General features: G+C 46.7%; 1 protein-coding gene across 5 annotated transcripts in view; it reads right to left on the bottom strand.

Annotated features, from left to right (window-relative positions):
• The window catches only part of NTRK3 (neurotrophic receptor tyrosine kinase 3), a 373,642-nt gene that overhangs the window by 297,903 nt on the left and 59,224 nt on the right, over positions 1-16,515 (bottom strand). Inside the window, exon 1 of one of the 5 annotated variants that reach the window (XM_077317436.1) lies at positions 487-493. The exons of the other annotated variants lie outside the window; for them this stretch is intronic. The gene's annotated coding sequence lies outside the window, so the exon portion shown is untranslated. Of the gene's footprint in view, positions 1-486; positions 494-16,515 lie in introns of those variants that run through there. 5 annotated transcript variants of the gene reach the window in all.

Below are 16,515 nucleotides of genomic sequence, written 5' to 3'. Positions count from 1 at the left end.
CTGATCTTTCAAGAATGGCAATTCCAGGAAAACAAAAGTGCCACGCACATAAAAAAGGGAACTGAAGAGTAATGCAGGCAGGTTCCAGAAGAGAGAGACCATTCCTAGTCAAGAGGGACAGTAGAAGCATGAGTCATGAGCAGAGAGTTGGACTAGGGGGCCCTTCCAACTCTATGATTCTATACACTGGAGCTGCTAATGAAGGAGGGACTGGGGCTCAGTGATACAGCATCTGCTTTGCATGTGGTTCAAACCCTGGCATCTCCAGCTAAAAGGACCAGGTAGTTGGTGAAGGGACAGATCTTGATCTGGGATCCTGACTCAGTGGCTTGGCATGCAGAAGGTCCCAGGTTCAATCCCCGGCACCTCCAGTGAAACAGACCAGATGGTATGAATGATTTCTACATTCTCAGTCTGAGTAATGCATGGCATCGTGAGATTCCTACTCTCAAATGGCAGCCAATCAAAAAAGACAAGCAAACTCACAAGAACAAGAAGGGGATCCAGCTTTGAGGCAGAGTATGCTGCCCTAGCTGGCCACTCCCAGGGCCAGCTGTGCAGGAGGTGCCTGGGCTGCAGAGCCTAGCTGGAGCGAAGTCAGTGTTCAGTCCTAGTCATCAGGAATCAAAGCAAGCAGAATGAAGGGCGAGGCAAAGAGTAGTGGAGGGAAAGCCAAGGTCAGAGTCCAGATAAGCATATAATCAACATAGCCCGTCCAATTACCAGATGCGTAGTCAGAAGCCGTTTGCTGGGAGTCAATGGAAGTCAGAAGTTTGCAGATCAAGGAATCCAAACCAGGGTTGCTGCATAAATTGCACCCACACCGACATGCAGCTAATGAGCTGAGTGATTCCAGGTAGCCCATCACTCACTCTCCTCCAAAGCTGCATCAGTTGTGTTGGGTGTGTCTGTGCTGGCATTGAGCCAGCAGCCTTGCACTCCTACGCCGTTCCATGGCAAGTGATCTTCCCTTCTTCCTTGGATAGTGATCTTCCCTTCTTCCTTAAACGCCCCACCAACGCCTCCTTCGGACTGTCGTCTGACTCTGGCTGTGCTGGGGCTGGGCACACAGCCAGCTTCTTCTTCTCACTCCCTACTTGCTCTGCAGGGTGTGTGAAGGAATCTGCATCTGATGCTGGCTGCCCAGATGATGGATGTGGAACAGGCAACTCCTCAGAGACGGTAGGTGGCAGCGGGGGCATGACACAGAGAATCTGTTTTGCATGCAGGTTCAGTCCTCAGTATCTCCTGTTGAAAGGTAATTTGTAAGACCTAGGACAGCCACGGCCAGTCTGATCACTGACCATGATTGACCAAGGGGTTGATTCAGCGTATGGCAACTTCACGCGCATACATCAGGCAGCCCACCAAAAATGTAACCATTGCCTTGCAAAGCAAATCTCCATCCAGCCAATAACTTGGGTGCAGATCCAGCATGTAATCTGGCAGTGTGGACATTTACATGCTGCTCCTATTTGTTTTCGATTCAAGATCACTGCAGATGGGGACTGCAGCAAAGAAATTAAAAGACTCCTGGGGAGGAAAGCTATGGCAAATCTAGACAGCATCCTAAAAAGCAGAGACATCACCCTGCCAACAAAAGTGCATTTAGTCAAGGCTATGGTATTCCCAGTTGCAATGTATGGCTGCGAAAGTTGGACCATAAGGAAGGCCGAGCGTCAAAGAATTGAGGCTTTTGAACTCTGGTGCTAGAGAAGACTCTTGTGAGTCCCTTGGACTGCAAGGTGAACAAACTGGTCAGTCCTAGAGGAGATCAGCCCTGACTGCTCCTTAGAAGGCCAGATCCTGAAGATGAAACTCAAATACTTTGGCCACCTCATGAGAAGGAAGGACTCCCTGGAGAAGAGCCTAATGCTGGGAGCGATTGAGGGCAAAAGAAGAAGGGACGACAGAGAATGAGGTGGCTGGATGGAGTCACTGAAGCAGGCAGTGCGAGCTTAAATGGACTCCAGGGAATGGTAAAGGACAGGAAGGCCGGGAGGATCATTGCCCATGGGGTCGCGATGGGTCGGACACGACTTTGCAACTAACAACAACGACAATTGACTTTTTGGTCTCATCAAATGTTGGAAGCAGGATCAACCTTAGTTAAATGAGAGACTATCAAGGATGTCCAGGGTGGCTATCTAGGGGCAGGCAATGGCAAACCCTCTGTATATCTCTTGCTTCAAAACCCTGATTATGGTATCATCAAACGTCAGTTGTGGCTTGGCACCACTTTCCATCTCCATGGAGTATGACCACTCCCTCAGTGGGTGGGTGGGTAGGTGTCATTCAGGACTCTGCATCCAGCCCCAGCCCCATTCCAAACAAACTGGACAAACGGAAAGTACTCGCCGACCCACGACTGGTTCTCCTTCTGCCTCCCAAACCCTGCTGATTTACAAAAACAGTTATTTCCTCCACTGGATTATGGGATTTGTAGTCCCCTCTGCCTCCACACTCAGCTTGGGAGGCAAAGAACTCTGAATCCCTGTCGCTCTGGCAGGCAACAGCAGCTGGGAAAGATGTGAGTTGTAATTACAAAGAAGACAGGCCAATGTCCTGTATTTAATTAGCACTCCTGCCTGCTCTTTGACTCCCCCCTCCCATTTTGCAGAGCTTTTAAGGTTTTGCTGCTTTGGGAAAAAGAAAACCTGGCAAACTCAGCAGCAGTGACATGTGGATCAGAGCCATGTTGCAGGCTAGATCTAAACTGACGGGGTTTGGGTCCAAGCTGTTCAGACAGGCCATAGGCCTCAGAATGGTTGGCGCTGCTTGCAGGAATTGAGGGCTGATTCCCTGGCAAGCTCTTTACAAGTTGTTTCTTTGGCAGTCCCAGGCAGACAGCCCACAGGGGTCAGCGATATTTCGTAATGAAAAGAGAACAAATATGTCACAATTTAGAGCAAGAGATCAACAAAGAGCCTGCGCAAGAAAACCCTTGAAATGCATAACTAATACTATGCAACAACATTAATACTAATTGATCCGTGGATGAATGAAATCATTATGTTCTTTCAGGCTAAATACTGGACATTGTGAATCTTTTATTAGGAAATGGCACCCACACGTTCTCACAATCTCACAATGTCATAAATAAAGACAGGAGAATCCGCCAATCTTATTTTACATCATCTGTACATGGCTTGTACTGAGATGACGAAGTTTCTCCATCATTCCCATTTCTGAAATAGACCGCAGAGTCTCAAAAGAATTTCTGCCTGCCCATTCCCATCACAACAGGCATCCCAGTCCCCCAGGTGGGACCTGGGGATCCCCTGGAATTATAGCTCATCTCCGCACTAAATTGATCCGTTTCCCTAGAGAAAATAGCTGCTTTGGAGGGTGGATGCCAAAGCTTTATATTCCACCGCGGTCCTTCCCTGCCCCAAATCCTTCCCACTCCCCCCAAAGTCTCCAAGTATTTCCAAAACCGCAGCTGGCAGCCCTCCATCACAAACCGTTCATTCTAGCATCGCATCTACCCTCTGAAATACTGTAAAGATTTCATTTTTACAAAGAGCCTCATTTGATGGCATACATCTGGCTCTGCAAACAGGTTGCTGACATTTGGTGCATATCACGTTTCTGGTGGCTTCCGGTAAAGGACATGGGCACAGGAATGTGCTTGACTTAGCAGGCCTTTTGTGGCAAGGTCCTGGATTGTTCCTCTTAGAAAAAGTCAACTGATCCTCTGATAAAAATAGAGTCTAATAGCACCTTTAAGATCAATGAAGATTTATTCAAGGTGGGAGCTTTCGAGTGCATGCACAGAGTGCATGCACTCCTACGCTCCCGCCATGAAGAAATCTTTGTTATTCTTAAAGGTGCTGTTGGACTCTATTTTTGTTGTGCTACTTCAGATCAACATGGCTACCCACTTGAATCTAATCCTCAGATAGTGATTCTACTAAGCAAAATTTCTCTCCGCTGCCCTTGCCTCCCAGTGTAGTTTGGAGGAGAAAATGGAAGAGATGAGAGGGATGGTGGCCCAGGGCCAACTTATCTATCAGGCAGAATGCCTAGGGCCCACAATACGATATAAATTAATGAATGCTATTAGGGGCCCAGAAAAAGGTTTAAATTTCTTTTAAAACCAGAGAGGGAGAAAATGGAATATTTAGGAGCCATGAAGATGCATTAAATTCCGCTTAAAACAGAACAAAAATAAAATGTGGAAGCATTTAAAGTTCTATCAAAACAAATTTTTAAGATGGATGTTAACCTGGCGGAATAAGTTGCCAGTTGAGATCTGGGCTCTGACCGAATTGTCAAAAGTTCAGCAGGACCTGTCAAACAACATTCTTCTACCAAACCTGTGGCTGAGATCATGATGGCCTGAAATCATATGGGCTTCCCTCCTCTCCTTGGCTCCCCCTGTACCTTAAGCTATCCAGTCTGGTTGGCTGGTGGATGATGATGAAGAAGAAAAAGAGTTGGTTCTTATAAAACTTCCCTTTCCTCTCCCCACAACAGATGCCCTGTGAGATGGGTGAGGCTGAAAGAGCCCTGATATTCCTGCTCATTCAGAACAGCTTTATCAGGGCTGTGGTGAGCCCAAGGTCACCCAGCTGGCTGCATGTGGGGGAGGTGCCTGAGGCCCACCAAAGTCATAATGTCCCCCCTCCCCAGTAAGCCACCTTGAGTTCTCATTGGGAAGAAACACAGGGCATAAACGAAGCAAATAAAGTGAATAAAACCTTCACACCAGGCAATAGCCTTGTCGTACATTCTGCTGCACCACAAATAAGTAGTGATTCTTCCCCCGTGGGCTGGTATTCAAAGGAGGGGCTGGGCATATTTTAATAATTACTCTAGCTAGAAAAAGAATTAAAAGCTTCTGAGAGAGGGGGGGAAACCCTCAAAGCAAGAGAAGAGAAAATGAAATGGCAGCAATGCATTCTTGGGAAGGCACCTATTTGAACATCCTCCCGTCAGATCGGTAATTCAAAATGAAACATTTCCATAGGTGTCGAAATGAAACAAGAGTAATAAATTACAGGAGGAGACCCTTTGCACAAGACTGCCTTCAATTATCATTTATATGGCACTCTAAATGTGATTTTAAAATCCTCGTGTCGTTCTTTTTTTTGTACTTACCATATGCAGAGAGCAACCGGGACTCCCGGTTTACTAATGGGAAACAGAAGCCGGCCAAGGGACTTGGCCAAGGGAGCCCAGCAGGGAGATGACAATAAATCCCAAACCTCCCCAGAATACAAGCAGATCTTGACCCACTGCACCAAACAAGCTTGGAGGCAGAGTGCACGCTTGCATGGACAGGGCCCCAGTCTCCGTTTCTGGAATCTACAGTTCCAGATCTCAGGGTATGAGAAAGACTTCTAAGATCTGAGATCCATGATAGAGGTGTTCCAGTGAGACATGGTGTTGATCTGGGAAATCCTGATTCCAATTCCACCCCACCATGAAGCTTGCAGCATCATGTTAGGTCACCTGAGTCATGTTGGCTCCCCCCCCCACCCCAACCCATTCTATTTCACACAGCTGTTACAAGGATAGCATAGGAATGGGGAAACTATGAGTACTGCACAGTCACTGGAATGGCCAAGTACTAGATGAAAGACAGGGCTAGTGGACCAATGGTGAGAGAATCATAGAATCATAGGAGGGGCAATCCAGGCCATCTAGTCCAGCCCCCTGCTCAATGCAGGATCAGCCTAAAGCCTCCAGGATAAGCCCAGCTACTTCTTGAAGACCACCAGTGAGGGGGAGCTCCCCATCTCCTGAGGCAGCCCATTACACTGCTGAACTAGACATAGAATCCTAGAGAGAATCATATAATCAAGGAGGGGCCACACAGGCCATCTAGTCCTCTGCTCAATGCAGGATCAGCCTAAAGTATCCATGATGAGTATCTATCCAATCGTTGCTTAAAGACCACCAGTGAGGGGAGCTCACCAACACCACCGTAAGCAGCCCATCCCACCGTAGGCAGCCCATCCCACTGACTGTGAAAATTCCAGGAGGACATGGTCACTCCTTGCCAGGGTCCACACCTCCTTCCCCCCATCCACCAGCTCTTGCCTGTTGGTCAGTATTAAGTCAATGGAAGATTGGAAGACAATCATGGAAGGTGTGAGTGAACAAACCACCTCAGTTTATCTCCCACCTGGAACGCTCTGTGGTTGGGGTACCTCACCATGGGTCAGCTGCAACTCCACAGTACATTCTTCTTCTAATTTAGTCAACAACAACTACACAACTGCTGTTGGTCTCATCTGGTCCAAAACCCTGTTTCCTACAGTGGCCAAGCAGATGCTTCCAAGAAACCATTAGCAGGGCATAAAGCAAATAGCGTTTCACTGTGGTTCTCCTCCTCACAACTGGTCCTAGCAGTACATTTTCCTAAATGTAGAGCTTCTAGCCAGCCACAGATGGCCCTATCCTCCACAAATCACCCTTTAGCCATTTCTGATCTCATCTCTATCACCACCAACAGACAATTCAGGATGGAAGTGGGATGCCTCGGACATTTCAAAACTATACATTATGACCACATTTTCCATTTTTGTTTTCAGTGCAAACCACATATCATGACATTTAATCAACCCCCCAAAAAATCTAAATGAACTTCCCCGCCCTGCTTCCTTACAAAAAAAAAAAAATGAAGGGAAACTTTTCATTTCAATATACCTGAGCTCCAGTAGATAACAATCTTAGCTACCAGGAGAAACAAAATAAGCTTCTTTTTAAAAACCTCAACCAAGATAATTATATTAATGGTGACACAGTAATTACATTGTGTTGAAAGGGCCCAGAAAGCTGAGTCATACAAAGGTTATTCTTCTATTAATAATGCTCTTGGATTGGGTTTTCTGTTTTTGATGAACGGTGTCTCCAGTGAATAAATTCACATGGGTCGCCGTGTTGGTCTGAAGCAGCACAATAAAATCAGAGCCCAGTAGCACTAAGACCAACAACTTGTATGAAAGCTCACACCTTGAATAAATCTTTGTTGGTCTTAAAGGTGCTACTAGGCTCTGATTTTGCAGTGAATCAGTAGGTCCGAAACCTGCAGGGAACTAAGACTTAACTGTTGGGGGTGGTTGTAGAGAAAACTAGCAGGCAGATAGAAGCTCATCTCCCCAAGGTCAGTGGTCCTGAATGAGGGCGAGGCACAGCGTATAGTCCCGGGTCATCACAAACAAGGATGACAGCTTTAACTCTGGCCTCAGCCTAAATAAGTAGCAGATCTTGAGTTCAAATCCAGACCTATAATGAGAGTGTGACACCCTGGTATCCTCTTGAACCTTGTAAGAACGGGGGGGGGGGCTGCATCCAAGCCAGCAAGGCCTGGGGAAAGCTATTTTGCCCTGTTGAACAGTCAACACAGGCAGGTCAGATTTCTGGTACTAGAAGCAGACCAAGTCAACCCTGAGGCTTCATGCTCACAGCAGCAGATGCTGCACATCACTAGTCCCGTGACCAAAGAAGAGGGTCCAAAGCCATGGTCAATGCCCAGAAGGAAAGAAGTCAATGGGTTATGGTAGTTAGAGTACCAGCTTGGGATATAGGATATCCAGGTTCAGATCAGCACTTTACTATGGAAGCTAGCTGGGGGAAGTGGGGTATAAATGAGGTAAAATATAAATAAATAAGTAAAGGTAAGTTACAACGATACGTACCTGCCAACTATACTGCTAATGTCCAACTCATGTTTTTATACTTAAAAAAAAATTCACTCATCAGCAACTATGGAGAAGAAGAAGAAGAAGAAGAAGAAGAAGAAGAAGAAGAAGAAGAAGAAGAAGAAGAAGAAGAAGAAGAAGAAGGAGTTGGTTCTTATATGCTGCTTTTCTCTACCCGAAGGAGTCTCAGAGAGGCTTACAGTCACCTTCCCTTTCTTCTGCCCACAACAGACACCCTGTGAAGTGGGTGAGGCTGAGAGAGCCCTGATATCACTGCTCAGTTTTATCAGTGCCATGGCGAGCCCAAGGTCACCCAGCTGGCTGCATGTGGGGGAGTGGAGAATTCACAGCAGAAGAGGAGAAGACAGAGTTCTTTCCTGCTCACTCCCAAGCTGCAATGCCCGACGCAGAAGAAACGAGCAATTCTGAGCAAGTTCCACCATTTCCAGTTGCCAACAGGCCTGGCTCCGCTTCCTACAGCTCCAGGCTGGCTGTGCCTTTTAAATCATGGCCAAGCGCCACGGAAGCCCCCTCGCATTCCAATGAGGAAATAAAAACTGTACAACACATTGGGACAAATTCCAAAGAGACAGCAGTATTAAGTCTGTGGCCATAAAACGGAACAGGAGCCTTGCAGCATCTTAAAGACATAACAAAATTTTATTTCCAATCTGACAAAAGCTTATGCCAGAATAAAATTTTGTTACATCTCTAAGGGGGGGGGGCATGGTGCTTGTTTATTTTTCCGTTGGGACGATAAATCTTGAAATTTGTTTGCCCTCTGATGGGTCTGGGGACACCCAGGAAAGAGACATCGAGGCTATGGGGAAATTCCGTGTGCTGCAACACTGGAAATGATCCCTGGGTCAAAGCTGCATATTACGGTGGACGCAGCTGCCCTGCATCTCCTGCTCTTGCATGTCAAGTAATGCAGAACACGCAGCATAATATTAGACATGAATCTGCCTCAGAGTGAATCAGGCTCTTTATCTATCAAAGTCAATATTGTCCAGTCAGCCAGCACGGCGCAGAGATTAAAGAGCTGCGGGCTCTAATCTGAAGAACTGGGCCTCTTCCTCCACGTGCAGCCAGCTGGGTGACCTTGGACTGGGCAAAGTTCTCTCAGAGCTCTCTCAGCCTCACTGACCTCACAGGGTGACTGTTGGGGGAAGAGGAAGGGCCAGGTGTTTGTAAGCTACTCTGGGACTCCCTTGGGTAGTGAAAAGTGGGGTATAAAAAACAGCTCTTCTTCAGACTGACAACATCTCTCCAAGGTCTCTGGTAGAAGTCTTATATCTCACCATTCCATGGGAAATGCAGAGGACTGAACCTGGGACCTTTTGCATGCAGAGCAGATGCTCTGCCTCTGTCACATCCACAGAGGTTATGGAGCTCACAGAGCTACGTGCTACTAAGAAGGCGTAACAGCCTTAAGCAAAAGCAGAATTTTTGGTCTGACTGACAGCTAGCTGCTCCCCAGATCTTTCATGGAACCTCTGCTCAGCAGGCAATGGCTTAACCAGTCAACGCTAAACAGTAATCTAAACCAGTCATAAATAAATACAGTTTAAAAAAAATCCTACCATTGAACGTCCGTCAAAGTCAGAGTTCCCCATCATGGCACCCTTGCGCACCATAGCACCTGCCAGCTCACTTCCTGGCACCCCCAAGTATTTTAGAAGGTGGGTGGGGCAAGATGGCGCACTTATGTAGCAGCAGAGCTTCTGATTGGCCACTGGAGATACTTTGGCCATGCAGATTAAAGCAGCACTGTTTGGTGGCCTCTGTCCACACAATGTTGGTTTTATCCTCACTCACTCCTTCATGGTGTAGTGGTTAAGAGCAGCAGACTCTAATCTGGAGAGCTGGGTTTCAAATCAAGTCAAACGTTTATTGCAGTCAAAGACCATTTGATTTCAGTTACAGATAAAACTATAACAAATACATCTGCGTAGTGTAAAAGCACAGGGAGTCTCAAAGCAGTTTACAATCCCCTTCCCCCACACCTTTCTTCTCCCCACACTCTGTGAAGGAGGTGAGGCTAAGAGAGCCCTAAAAGTGTTGGATACACACTTTTCTTGGATGCATAGGGCTGATCCTGTGTTGAGCAGGGGGTTCGACTAGATGGCCTGTATGGCCCCTTCCAACTCTATGATTCTATGATTCTAATATTACTGTAGAATAAGATTTGGTTGTTATATGTCGCTTTTCTCTACCTGAAGGAGTCTCAAAGTGGCTTCTAATCTCCTTCCCTTTCCTCTCCCCACAACAGACACCCTGTGAGGGAGGGGAGGCTGAGAGAGCCCTGATATTACTGCTCAGTCAGAACAGTGCTGTGGGGAGCCCAAGGTCACCCTGCTGGCTCCATTTGGAGGAGGAGGAGGGAATCAAACCCAGCTTGCCAGTTTAGAAGTCCGAGTTCCTAACCACTACACCAAGCTGGCTCTCCACCCCTGAACCACAGCCTCTCCTTCCCAGGAGCCCCTGCTTCCAGTGGCAGTCCCAGGGCAGCCGTAATGTGTAGCTGCAACCCTAGAAACTGTGCTGGAGATATGGCAGAAGATTGGTGGAAAATGAACTGGAAAAGAGTTTAGGAACCTGTTGATCATAGAACGATGCCGATAATTATCCTTGGATGTAGCCAAGGGAAGATCCAATGTTTGCAAAACAGGTGTTTAAAATCAGGCCAATCCTGTTCCCAGGTTGTCAGGGCATTCCGCACATCTGTGCTGTGGCATCCTGCAAGGTGGGCAGCCAGATAGCCCTCGTTGATGCATGTCCGTAATTGAGTGGCTTGCTAGGGTTATGGATGCTCCAGGGTAATTATGGGCTGGTCATGTGCATAATTTATCAACTAAATTAGGGAGCATTGCTGCTTTTACACCAGCAGGTTATGCAATGATTTGCCTTACCTGGCTGCAAATCCTTTTGGATAATGGCAGCATTCCAAACAGGATACTGGAGAGAAAAGCCACTAGTCTTAAGAAGAGCCCTGCTGCATCAGTCTTGGAAGGCTAAAAAGGATGTACAGGCCAAGGCCTAACACTGCCTCCTCTCCCACCTTGACACGAGGTCTCCTTGGCATCCACTGTGTTAGGGATAACAGGCTACGAGATGGGGACAGCTTGCAGCATCTGATAGGACCAGATCCACTGTCAACCCCAATTTAGCAATCGGCTAACACTGCCGAATGCTTGGGCAACATAGACCAAAAATTATAAATCTTATTTTCTTATCTTGGGCCAAGGGACCAAGCCCTATGAAGATAGGTTGAGGGACTTGGGAAAGTTCAGCCTGGAGAAAAGGAGGTTGAGAGGGGACATGATAGCCCTCTTTAAGTATTTGAAAGGTTGTCACTTGGAGGACGGCAGGATGCTGTTCCCATTGGCTGCAGAGGAGAGGACACGCAGTAATGGGTTTAAACTTCAAATACAATGATATAAGCTAGATATCAGGAAAAAAATCTTCACAGTCAGAGTAGTTCAGCAGTGGAATAGGCTGCCTAAGGAGGTGGTGAGCTCCCCCTCACTGGCAGTCTTCAAGCAAAGGTTGGATACACACTTTAGGATGCTTTGGGCTGATCCTGCGTTGAGCAGGGGTTGGACTAGATGGCCTGTATGGCCCCTTCCAACTCTATCATTCTATGATTCTATGATTCTATGAAATTATGGCCACTGTGTACTGGGTGGGTCAGTCCAGCTACACACCCTGAGGCCATCAAGTAATTGTAGCTGGCCTTTTTGGCATTTCAAAGCAGCTATCTACTATGTTTTAGTAACTACAAGCCTTCAGGGCCTGAAGTGAGGTGAGGAGTAGCTTACAAGAACTATGCATCCTCTGCATGTGCATTGGTGGGGTCCCCTCTCACATACTTTTTTTGCACACAAGAAAGAAAAGTCGCATTGCACTGGAAAAAAAGTATATTCATTTAGAGGATAATTTAAGGTCACTAATTAAAAGAGAGAGACAGAACCGATGAATCTACCCTAGTAATTACCAGCATAACCGTAGGGTGTAATTGGGATTTGTCAAGGTAATGATCATAAAACATAACATTTGTGACACAGCTCACTCCACACTTGCAAATCTGCCTCTCCATTCCCACATTTGGAGCACTTCTTTGGACAAGACTGAATAAGAACAGCAAGAGATGGAACGGAATTCCACCAAATATGCAGGAAGCTGGCCCTGATCCCAGCAATTTCCATCAAGCCAAAGTAAACTGTGTGAGCCATCAAAAGACTCGGGGCCTCCACATGGTCACAGTTCAAGAAGCTACACAAGCAAGGAAGGGTTGTCCACCTGTCATATTGTTATCCTGCTATTCCTCTAAGGACCCCAGAGCAGAATGAATGATTCTCCCCTCTTCCATTTTCAATTTGCCTTTTAAGACAGCTTGTTAGGCTGAGATATAGCACCAGGCACAAGGTAACCCAGAGAGAATTTTTGACACAGGGGAGATTTCAACTCAGGCCTCTGCTTTAATGGCTGTCCCGCTATGGCTTTCAACGTGTCTTCCACAACCTGGGACTCACATATACAAAGTTTGAACTTTAGAATATTGGCCAATGATTTCAGACTGACTCTGTCGGTAGCCCCTAAGCACCCAGGATCAAATTCCACTTTTACGGATCATTGCCGAATCCATAGAATCCCTGTTTTTATGCAGGTCGGTATAACTACAGACTTATCAGGTTGTTACCCAAAGTGGACCTGGAAAAGGGGAAATGAGCTTTAAAATGGATTCCCAAAAGGAATATATACAGGTCACAGGATTTTGTAGTCTGAATATGCCGCAGCGGATCATGGTGGGGATCCCCCAAAATAGAATCACAAAGAAAGAGAGAGAGAGAGAGAGAGAGAGAGAGAGAGAGAGAGAGAGAGAGAGCAATTGTAAACACAGATAGCTTTCATGTACACAAAATACAATTTTGCACTGGAGTCCTAATTGCCCAAGCTATCTCACACGGACACACCAACAAGATGGTACACAGGAGGGAGGAAATTAGGAATTTGTAGGGAAGAGCTATACAACCTTAAGTCTCTGCAACATCACTGGTCTCTGTGTGTTTTCAGAGCCTGAGCAGGAACGTGCGGGTGGGTGGCAAAGGAGTAGCCATGAACACCTGAAGCTGCCTCCTATTGAATCAGACCACTGGTCCCTCAGGATCAGTATGGTCTACTCAGATTCGCAGTGGCTCTCCAAGGTGTCTAGAGTCTTCCACATCACCCACCAATTAAAAAAAAAAACAAAACGAGATGGTGAGGACTGAACCTGGACCTTCTGCATTGCAAAGATTTTCTGAGCAAACCTAATGAAGAGCCTAGTCCTTGAAGACCAACATTTATTTTAATATGAGCTTCCTTGAGTCATGGCTCAGGTCATAGAATCATAGAGTTGGAAGGGACTTCCTGGCTCATCTAGTCCAACCCCCTGCACTATGCAGGACACTCACAACCCTATCGTTCATCCACTGTAACCTGCCACCCCCTTGAATCTTCACAGAATCAGCCTCTCCATCAGATGGCCATCCCGCCACTGTTTAAAAATTTCCAAAGATGGAGAACCCACCACCTCCCAAGGTGAGGAGGTCCTTCTAGTAGCCATCTGATCAACATCTCAGTAGACTTTGCAAGTGTTTCTGACCCAGTGACCACAGGAACTCCTCTCTGCTGCTTGCACAATATACAAATAATGTTATTGACATCAAACTGTAGACATATTTTAGCTGGGCAGAGATACATTTCATGCTTCTGAACTAGAAGCAAGGGAGAACCCTCTCTGCTGGTAGACATTCCTCATGAGGAAGCACCCACTGCTCATGGCTAGACTCATTAGAAAAGTGGGTACTGGCCTCCCATGGGAAAAAGAGTCCATCCCAGCCCTAAAATAATAATAGCAAATCTGCTGGCTGGAGGAGCCTCTATTTAAGAGGCTTGCTAGTGCTCTCCCATCCAAGACCTATGGGATCCATGGGTAAGGAAAAATGCAGCCCACCCTGCTGCTACAAATAACAGCCAGCTCATAAGTCCTGCTGCTCTTGATAGGTGTGAATTACAGCAGCAATATGTTCAAGCAGTAGAAGAACCTATGTGTCTGTCCTCTTCCTTCTCCTCCAGGAAACCTTTGTGGTCCACATGCTTAGGCAGAACTGGTCCATTCCTTCATTGCTTCAAAGATAGATCTACCTGCATTCAATGTTTCTTGAATTCTTGTTTAGCAAACTACCAACATTCTGGAGCTTGCCCAGCTTGCCTTTCTTTTGAGCTGATCATATGCTGGCAGAGCTGCAGAAATATCGCCATTTGGGAGTTTCACATCGTGGCATTATATTGTCTTGTTCTGAAATAGTAAGCCCTCCACACACACACACACTGCAACTGAAGCAATAAAGCAAGAAGTGCACTGCATTAATTAATCCAGGAATGAGGGCCTCAGAAGCAGGGGACTTTAAAATCTCCCTTCCTCCAAAAGTAAGGTTGGGAGGAGATTGACCTCAAAAGGCGTTTGCCCCACAGAGATATGAAGGAGGCAGGGCTATCACTTCAGGACCTCGGAGAGCTCTCAGGGCAGGTAAGTATCGGCTTCAGTGGTAATGCATGGACCAAACTAGGCATTAATGCATATCACACAGTCGTATCAGAATGGCAGCTGACCCAAGATATCCCACAACATTCCATGCTCCACACAGAGATTACTACACCACACAGGCGTTAAGAACACCCCCAGCCTCTGAAGTTGGGTCATGCCATTTTCTTGCGGATAGTGTTCAGTTTCTTTGAACTGAACACATTAACTGAATACATGAAGCTGCCTCAGACTGATTCTGACCCATGGGGTCTCAAGGTACCGAGATTAGCAGCATCTCTCCAACTTCTTAGGTAGAGGCCTTCTATGTCACCTACCAATTGATCCTTTTATCGGGAGATGCTGTTGATAGATCCTGGGACCTTCTGCATACCTAGCAGCCACAGCTGTTATCATGGTGGTTATCGGATTCCCAAGGCAGACCTGTTGATCCAGATTTAGAGGTCCCCTCTGTCACTAATCACAGTTCCAAGGAGATGAGGACAGGGACATGACACTCTTCAATCCTCTGCCAGTGAGCCATGGGGCCTCTCTGAATTTACATGCTTTACTTCATTGATAGCCTGTCTTTCTTGCTGGGATTCAAAAGTCAATTACAAAGTTTAAGAGGAGGGGGAATTGATCAAACAACCAGGGCTTCTAACAGATAGCAAAAGCTAAAGCACAAACAAAAAAACATCTAAGAAGAAGAGTTGGTTCTTCTATGCCCCTTTTCTCTACCCAAAGGAGGCTCAAAGTGGCTTACAGTCGCCTTCCCTTTCCTCTCCTCACAACAGACCTCCTGTGAGGGAGGTGAGGCTGAGAGAGCCCTGATATCACTGCTTGGTCAGAATAGTTTTATCAGTGCCGTGGTGAGCCCAAAGTCACCCAGCTGGCTGCATGTGGGGGAGTGCAGAATCGAACCCGGCATGCCAGATTAGAAGTCCGCACTCCTAATCACTATACCAAACATTGTCATAATGCAGAAAGTGAGCTGCAAAAGGGAGGAAATAATGCAGTAAAGAACAATGACGCACACAGTAAAGTTTACAATACACTATAAGCCTATTCCTTTATCAAGGTCATACTGCTGGCCCACCAAGGTCATTACTGTCTGTTCTGACTGGCAGCCCCTCTTCAGGGTTCCAAGATCCCGAGGTCTTTCACGTCATTAACCACCTGCTCTTTTTAATTGGCGATGGGGGGGATTGAACCTGGAACCTTCTGCACGCCAAGCAGATGATCTACCACTGAGCCACAGCCTCCTCACTTTGGGCCGGAGCAGGGCTTCAACTGTTACTTGCGGAGCCAGGGCTGAACAGCTATTGCAGGGCTGGCTCATGATGCCTTCTCAGCTCAGCTGCTGCCCGGGCACTTCCGCTACCCCAAAGACATTTATTTTTACACGGTGCTAAAAATAGGGCTGACTTGGAAACTCCGACCCTCCCCAGCGCGAGATCCTAATTGAGCATGTTACCGCAAACGATGTTTATTTTTAAGCATGTTCCAAATTGGCTAGGACTATAAAAGCAGAATTTCTTATGTTGCAGTTAAAACGTGTATTTTGGCAATTAACGTTCCATTATGGACCTGCCAGCCAGCAGACCTGCGGGGTGGGGGGTGGGGGGGCAAGCCTTGTGAACCACCTTTCCTCCAAGCCATCTGTCTGCTTAATCTGAAACAAGCATACCTGTGATCATCTGTTGCATGTCAGAGACAGATATACATATCCAGGGACTGTCAACGACGCCCTGCAATGCCAGCAGCAATCTACGCTCTCTGCGCTTGCTAGTCTTTCCTTGGAAGCCTCAATGACAAAAATTAGACCTTGGTCTCACTTAAGCAGGCTTTGGCTTGGCTCAGAGTGCAGCTTTTTCCCGACTCACCTGCAGCAAATGAACAATTTTCTCCAGGCAACCGGGCAAGGAAGACTGACTAAAAAATGCTTTGACAAAAATCTATTGCTTCTGAGCCAGAAGTGACCGACTGTCATGTTCAGGTTGGCAGATTTCTTGCCCAGACTGCCCTTATTATTTTTAATTATCGGACAGGCCTTGGTGCCTATGAGGTGTTTTGCAAGCATTATCCCTTATGCCAGGAAAAAAGAAAAACCCCAAGGAACCCCCGGCTTCCTCTCCTATATTTTTCTTGGTGACAAGGATTCCTGCAGTGTCCCTGGCATCCGTTCTTGAGCTGCTCAGTGTCCACTAAGGCATCATCTCTCCCCTTCCCTACAGTATTTTTATTTTCCTCCTGAAAGGTCCAGTTAGAACATTCCCTAAAAATAACATAGAC

The sequence above is a fragment of the Paroedura picta genome, chromosome 18, assembly GCF_049243985.1.
Source record: "Paroedura picta isolate Pp20150507F chromosome 18, Ppicta_v3.0, whole genome shotgun sequence".
In the NCBI taxonomy this organism is placed as follows: Eukaryota; Metazoa; Chordata; class Lepidosauria; order Squamata; family Gekkonidae; genus Paroedura; species Paroedura picta.
The sequence above is the reverse complement of the archived record's forward strand: the minus strand, read 5'-3'. Positions and strand labels throughout refer to the sequence as shown.